Below are 8431 nucleotides of genomic sequence, written 5' to 3'. Positions count from 1 at the left end.
TGTGAAAATTGCTTATATAAAGTGTACATAGGGTTTTCCTACGGTTCTTGTTATGTTTTTGACTCTAGAAAGGGTTCAAGGTTGTTCCTATTACAGTAGTTTATTAGGTTGTATATTTGTGTTTTATGCATTTTTTTCATAGGTTGATTATATTTCACCACACATTATTTTTAGGTGGAAAAACAGTTCCTTTATGATGAGCACCAAAAAATAGCACTATAAACATGTATAGGAAGGAAAGAATAAATAGTATATAATCTGGGTCATCAATCATATATTTTAGTTAAATAAGTGTAGAGGAGGAAAAAATATTTCTTCTATTCTCTTATGTTTTCACTGGGGCCTTTGAATTAAATGTACAAAATACAGATTAACAGGAGAAAAGGCATGCAAACATTTTTGTGTTAACATTCTAATTTTTATGTATACAGAAGCCTTCATAGAAAAGAATGGAAGAATCAATGAAGCAGTTTGACCCAAGGACTCATGTGGTAATAAATTATGAGAAAGTGACAAGACAAAGAAATATAGGTTTGAGCTTCAAGAGACAGTAAATTGTGGGATGGTAATATGCAAGGGAAACTAATGGAAAGTAAGGGTTGCTTTAGTAAGGTTTGTTCATACAGACTCATCTTGGTGCTGACTTTTGTTAAAGCTAACTAAACATGTCCTGAGAAAGACTCTGTACTTCTATATTTGAGTCCTTGTGGATGAAATGCGACCTAACTTAATAGGTAGACAAGATTGAAAACCTAACTTAGGAGTATGTGCCTGTAACAATAGCTGAGTCTTGGCCAGTGCCAGCAGCCATATTTCAACCACTCATACACTGCTGAGTGTTCGAACTGTGTTCAAATAAAGCATATGCCAAACTGTAACCAATCCAGCTGTTTCCGTACCTCATTTCTGATTCCTGTGCGTCCCTCTACTTTTTTGTCTATAAATTTGTTCTGACCACAAGGCACCTCTGGAGTCTCTCTGAATCTGCAGTGATTCTGGAGGCTGCACAATTTGTGAATCATTCATTGCTCAATTAAACTCCTTTTAATTGAATTCAGCTGAAGTTTTTCTTTTAACACTTTCTGTCTCTAATGATAACGGTTGATCTCTTTCTTTTTTGGGAAAGGAAAGGGGAACACCTTTATTTATTTATTTATTTATTTATTTATTTATTTATTTTGAGACGGAGTCTGGCTCTGTCGCCCAGGCTGGAGTGCAGTGGCCGGATCTCAGCTCACTGCAAGCTCCGCCTCCCGGGTTCACGCCATTCTCCTGCCTCAGCCTCCCGAGTAGCTGGGACTACAGGCGCCCGCCACCTCGCCCGGCTAATTTTTTGTATTTTTTTAGTAGAGACGGGGTTTCATCATGTTAGCCAGGATGGTCTCTATCTCCTGACCTCGTGATCCGCCCGTCTCGGCCTCCCAAAGTGCTGGGATTACAGGCTTGAGCCACCGCGCCCGGCCGGGAACACCTTTATAAAGGGAAATTTATGTCCTGCTTTTAAGCCAATGGGGGAGGGCAAAGAGTTTTTTCTGTGTTTTCTGCTTTTAATTGCCTTAAGCTCAAAATAATCCTTATGCCAAAGTGGCATATTTTGGGGTGGCACATTCTAACCTTTTTCATAGGTGAACATGGAATCATATATACATAGTACTTTTTCAATTACAGAACATTATTAATTCTCAATCTTAATACAATTCTATGAGTATTATCCATCCCCCCCTTTTTTTTTTGCTTCATGAATAGAACCTTATCAATTTATTGAATTTGCCAATAAATTAATTGCAGAAATTAATTGGCTGAAATCCAGCTTTTTATCTCCCAAGATCAATGCTGTTTCCTCTAACTCAGAGCTGCTTCTAACTTGAGGAGGGAATCACAAAAAAGACAGCCACATCATTCCTTCTACTGAGCTCTCGGGCACCTGGCTTGTGTTGCTGTCATCTGTTGCCATATTTTACTGAACTTTTGTGTTCATATGTCATTGTCTTTAATTAGGTTGTGAGATCTGCAATAGCATAGCCATTACCTTGCCCATTTGGAGGGTCTTATCCTTTTTTGTGCCTTTTACCATGCCCAGAACAGCTATTAGAAAACAGCAACCACTCAGTAAATATTTGCTGGATGGTGGGTAGTGAGTGGATATGAGTTAAGAAGCAGGAAGATACAAAACAGCTGTAGGTACCATTCAGATTGAATTATAAATTTCAGTGGAAGAATTTGGAGAAATACCTTCAGGAAAAGAAGCTGGGGCAAAATAATGGGAAGCTGTAAATGCTAATCCAAAGTATTCATACTTAAGTCAGGAGGCACAAGTGACACTTGTTGTTTCTCTTTAGGAGTGTTGACCTTCTTAATGGGTTGGAGGAAGGGTCATTGAAATTGTCCAGGATTGCTGGGCTCAGTGATCTGTGCCTACAGTCCTAGCTACTCAGAGACTGAGGTGGGAGGATGGCTTGAGCCCAGGGGTTCTGGGTTGTAGTGTGCTACGCTGATTGGGTGTCTGCACTAGGTTCGGCATCAATATGGTCACCTCCTGGGAACAGGGAACCACCAGGTTGCCTAGGAGGGGTGAACCAGCCCAGGTCAGAAATGGAGCAGGTAAAAACTCCCATGCTGATCAGTTGTGGGATCGCATCTATAAATAGCCACTGCAGTCCAGCCTGGGCAACCTGGGCAACACAGTGAGACCCTGTCTCCAAAAAAAAAAAAAGAAAGAAAGAAAAAGAAAAAGAAATTGTCCAGGATTTAAGTGCTGGGAACATGGCATACAGTGAGGGCCATGGAAATGGAAAGGAGAGGAACAGTGTTGAGGCTATGCCCAGCTAAATCCCCTTCTGCCTCATGACAATGAAGGGTGACTTGTCTGGGGATCTGCTAAAAGGGCAATTGTGCAAGGAGGTAGACAAAGCATAATCTGTTTGGTAAAGCTACATTTCAAATGCCAGCAACATCAAATGCAATTACTAAGACCAAAGGACCAGAGGCAGAATTATAGTTAAGGCTGCAGAGCCAATGATGTGGAGCCCACTAGATAAAAAGTCAAAGTTAAACAAGAACTTAACAAATACAGAGGATTTTGGGTATTGGTCAATAGTGATACCATTTTGTATTAGTTTCCTGTCATAACAAATTATCTCAAACACGGAGGCTTGAAACAAGACAAATACAAATGTATTATATTAAAGTTCTGTTGTTAGAAATCCAGCATGGGTCTCACTGGGCTAATATCAGGATGTCAGCCAGGCTCATTTTCTTTGGGATGGCTCCAGTGACACTGTTTCTGTGCTCTCTGCCAGCTTCTAGACGTCATCCACACTTTTTGCTTGTGGGTTACCCCTCTTCCTTTTTTTTTTTTTTTGAGTCGGAGTCTCGCTCTGTCGCCCGGGCTGGAGTGCAGTGGCGCGATCTCAGCTCACTGCAAGCTCCGCCTCCCGGGTTCCCGCCGTTCTCCTGCCTCAGCCTCCCAAGTAGCTGGGACTACAGGCGCCGCCACCACACCCAGCTAATTTTTTGTATTTTTTAGTAGAGACGGGTTTCACCGTGTTCACAAGGATGGTCTCGATCTCCTGACCTCGTGATCCGCCCGTCTCGGCCTCCCAAAGTGCTGGGATTACAGGCTTGAGCCACCGCGCCCGGCCTCCCCTCTTTCTTCAAAGTCAGAATCATTAGGCTAAATCCTTCTCATGCTGCCAGTTATCTGTTCTCCCTTTTCTGCCTCTCTCTTCCACTTTTAAGGACCCTTCTCATTACATTGAGTCGGCTGGATAATCCAGGATAACCTCTCTACTTTAAAGCCAGCTGATTTACAACATAAATTCCATCTGCAGCCTTAATTCTCCTTTGTCAGGTAATATAATCTATCCATATACTTTAAGAATTAGGACATGTACATCTGCCTACTATACCCTTCCCACATGATGGAGGCGACAGTGCCAGCCTGGCTTGCAGGAGGAGAGCCCTAGTTATTGAGGTGCACATACATTAAGGGAAAGTCTGGCAATATTCTGATCCAGGCCACTCTCAGAATCATTACTTTCTTTCAAAAATTTTCTCCGACTATGAATAGTTAACTCTCATGTTCTTAAGATAATTTCTTATGCGTGAAAGTAAAGCTCACCTAGTGCCCCTACCAACCCATCTAGACTGCAGGGTGGGGAACCTGCTTGCACCACTTGCAAAAGGTTATTGGTAAGATTTCAGGAATTTGGCAATGTCACATTGACATCAGTCAAGGTAGGACTGTTTACACCATGAAAATGAGCAAACACTAAAATTAGGGCTTTTCCCCTGAGAGCCAGGTATTAAATATGTGCCAGCAAACCACTTGGTATGTATGAGTTTAAAGTGAGTGCTGCCAGCAATCAAGCTGGGACCTACATTACGTTTCAAAGACAGTGACTGGTTATTGCAGTTAGTCTGGGTCTCCCAGACAAATGCCAATACCAGATAGACCATAATTTGTCTAATTAGCCTCTGCTCTCCAGTAGGATATGCAGAATTCAGTTTATTAGTTGCTGGGGTGTTGCCAAGGTTAATTGGAGTTATGATATACCTAAACTTGACAGTAGTGTCAAAAGGCTATACCTCATTAGTAGTTCTTTCTAATCTTAGCAAGATTATAGATAGCCACGAATCCCATGCTTGATAAGAGTTCAGGCACTTCAGAGCTAGTTCAGAAAGTGGTGACTTAGCAGAAACAGACAGCAATCAAACGTTGAAATAATTTTGCATCTATATTCATTCAGACAACAAAAAATTGTGAGCTTCTCCTAGGAATACAAATACCACAGTAAAACTGATAGTTATGGTTCCTTCTCCCACAGGGCTTACAGGCTACCTTGGTGAGAAGGGTGGACGTGCAGGTAGTAGGGAGAGGAGCAGACAGACAAACAAGCAGCAATTACAATGCAGAGGAACTGGATCATGGAAGTAGTTAGGAGGGTCTCCTCACTGAGATTTCCCAGGTCAGGCAAGGAGTCCTGGATAAAGTGACATATAAACAGAGTCCAATAAGTAGTAGTAGTAGTAGTAATAATAATAATAATAATAGCTAATACTTATTGAGTACCTTGTATGTTTCAGTTTAAGTCCTAAGCATATTTTCTTTCATTTTGTTTTTCTAACACCCATGGAGCAAATATTATTAGTATTATCCCTATTTTACATAAGAGGAAACTGCAGCATAGCTAAGTTAACTTACCCCAAGTCTCAAAGCCAGGGGAAGAGCTGAGAGAGTAGGAGTTTGCCATTTTAAGGGATAATGGAGAAAAGAGTATTCCAGTAAAGGGAGCAACACAGGAAAAATCACAATGGGTCCTAGGAAAAGAGGAAACTTATTGACTAAAGATGCAAGGGGAGAGTGATGAAATATGGAAGCTACAGAGAAAGCATGAACTGAGAAGCAGGGTTTATTTGTTTGGTCATTAATCAGGGTGATGAACAAGTTGGCTTACTTTAAAGCACCACCGCAGCCTCTTATGGGAGCAGAGGGAGGAAAGCCAGCGAGGAGGATAAAATCCAGGAAGGAGATGAGAGTCAGGAATGGGAAGGGGTTAAGAGTTCAGGATGCTGCCAGCTTTCTGCCTTGGACACCTAGGGAGGAGGTGATGGCCACCACTGAGCTAAGGGACACAGGAGAAAGAGCAGATTTGTGGGGGGAAGATGATGAGTTCAGGTTCAGAACATTACATCTGAAAGGCCTGTAGGACGCGTGGGAGGACATGTCTATAAAGCAGATGGCTGGAGTGATAGATTTGGGAATCATCAAAATAAGACAAAAATTGAAGCCAGCAACAGGAAGAGATTACTCAGAGGAAGGGTGCAGAGTGAGGAGAGACAAGAGCCTAGGACAAAGCATGGAGGAAATACACACTAGGAAAGCGTGTATTTAAGGGGCAAATGGAGGAGTGGCAGTCACAAAAAAAAAATGAAGGACCGACCAGAGAGATACATGGGAAAAGAACATTTCAAAAAGAAGGGCATGGCCAATATTATCAAATACTGCTGAGTAATAAGTAAGAAAAAGACCAGAAAAAAAAATGTTTGTTGGATTTAGCAGTTTGAGCTTTGTGTTGTGCTTTGCAGTACTTTCTTTAAAGTGGTAGAAATCAAAAGCTATTTTCCCCCGGGTGAGGAGTAAATAGGAGGCAGGGAAGTGGAAATAAGAATTAATTCTTTGAAGAAGTTTGACTTTGACAGGAGAAGAGATTCAGGGTAGAAGGTAGAGGAGACAGCACTGAAGGAGGTTTGACCACACTTAAGTGCTGGTGGGCAAAAACTGTGGAATGAAAGGTGAAAGAATAGACAACTCTTTGAGAAGCTTATTGTTTGTAAAGAGCTAAAACCAGTGAGAACCATGGGGGTAAGTTGAAAATGCTTGAGTTGGTTCTAGGTCCCTCAGGAAGTGGAATGCGTCAGGCTGCAGGACTGAGTGTAGTGCAGGATGCAGTAACCTGTATGTGCACAGAATTCTTTTTCTACACAAGAGATGTCAAGATTTTCTCCCAGGAAAGTGGAAGATACAAAGAGAATTTGCAGTTAGCAACTCAGAAGAGGGCCCACTCCAGAACTGTGCCATCCTGGCAGCCGGATCTTGAACTCCCAGCCTCCAGAACTGTGAGTTTATTCTCTCACTGTTGTTTAAACCCCCCAGTTTGTGGTACTTTGCTATGGCAACCCTAGAAAACTAATTCAGAATATCAAAGCACTAGTTGTACAGTTTTAAAAAGATACTTAAAATATAGATACGTATTATGTTATTTATACAATTAACTATATTCATTTTACAATACATCTTCACATAGAATTTACCATATATACTGAATATAACTATAACTTTGGTAAATAATGGTTTTTAAAATAAAATTGGCAATTAATTATCCTGGAAAATACTCCCTTGAGAGTCAAAGCTTGTGCTGCTTCTAGTTTTATGGTTCTCTGATTTTACCAACAAACTGCATGCCAAATCTAATTGCCTCATGGTAATCCAGATTTAAATCATATTCTTATTAATACTGAGGATTTACCTAAAAGGCTTAAGGGATTATGTGTGGAAATGCAACAGAAATTGAGGAGTAACTCAGTAACTTCCATTAAGATACAATTGATTTTAAAAATCAACAAAAATTTTAAACTTGTATTTTATTCTCAGCAACAGGCATGTACAGTTTGCAAATTAAGTACAATTAAGCATATACAGTTTGCCAATCATCATATGAAGTGCTGTAGATATGTGGAGGCAAGTGATAATGATACTGCTCTACAGGTTCTTACAATATAGTTGGGAAGACTGAAAATGTAAAAATAATAAACACAAATTAGAGTGCTCATACACAATGCTACAGATACTATTTTCTCTCATAAACAAGGGAGCAAGCCCTTCTTTCCTCCATCACATAAACACATCCTTGGGTCTTTCCCTTTGTGTGTCCTCTCTGACCTAGCCACAGAGAGAGATACATTTTGTCTGTTTTTTTGTTTTTTTTTTTTTTTTTTTTTTTGCTTTATCTTCTGTTGGAATGTTTCTCATTCTTTTTCCCTGGGGATGGGGTTATTAAAAACAGGGAGGTCATATGTGGGACTTCCCTGTGCCACTCCCTGGTTCCAAATGAAGGAGATTCCACAATAGGGTGTGTTGCAGACAGTGGAGCAGACAATGGTAAATGTGGGAGCCAGCTACATCGCCCACTCCCAAAGTGAAAGGCATTGTTATGGGTCTAGAGAAAGTGACATCTCACAATAGAGCTGCAGTCCAGTAACGTGGCTCAACTCCAAAGCTGGCTGTGCAAACCTTGTCTCTGAACGCATGACAGTCTTCCTCCTGCCACTTCTCCTTTCCCACCTGTCACATGTGTGGAAAAGTGCAAAGTACAAAGTTCTTTAAATCTTCTATTTCAAAACTACCATCTGTCTTCTTAAGATTTTTTACAATACCAGCAGGACATGACTGCTGACATTCTATTTCTAATTTTTAATGTGTTCAAATCACAATCCCTGCACACAAAAAGGCACGCACTTTCGAACTCTTCTGAATGTGCAGATGTTTTGGCAATAACTATATTCTCCTTTTCTGGTTAGCTCTCAAATGATGGACTGGAAATAATTACTACAGAAAGAAAGAGCACCGTATGGGAAATCAGTATACCTGAGTTCTAGTCCTGAACCTGCCTCTAGCCATCTGTAGCATCTTAGGCAAAGTTACCCCTATGTCTGCTGAGTCTGTTTCTGCTCAGCTCGTCCATTATGGAGCTAAGAGATGGGACTGCCTTTGACTGCCTTTGCTAAAGAGTAACCCACAACAGTGTGAGGAGAGTAGCAGTAGATTTGCTCTTTCTAAAACTGTGAGATAAGCAGGGTTGCAAAGCATAGTCCAGAATCAAAATCAAGACCAATCATACAAGATTGTTGAGTCTAAAAACTGGGTCCCAAG

The sequence above is a fragment of the Trachypithecus francoisi genome, unplaced genomic scaffold (genome assembly GCF_009764315.1).
Source record: "Trachypithecus francoisi isolate TF-2019V2 unplaced genomic scaffold, Tfra_2.0 Lachesis_group15, whole genome shotgun sequence".
NCBI lineage: Eukaryota > Metazoa > Chordata > Mammalia > Primates > Cercopithecidae > Trachypithecus > Trachypithecus francoisi.
The sequence above is the reverse complement of the archived record's forward strand: the minus strand, read 5'-3'. Positions refer to the sequence as shown.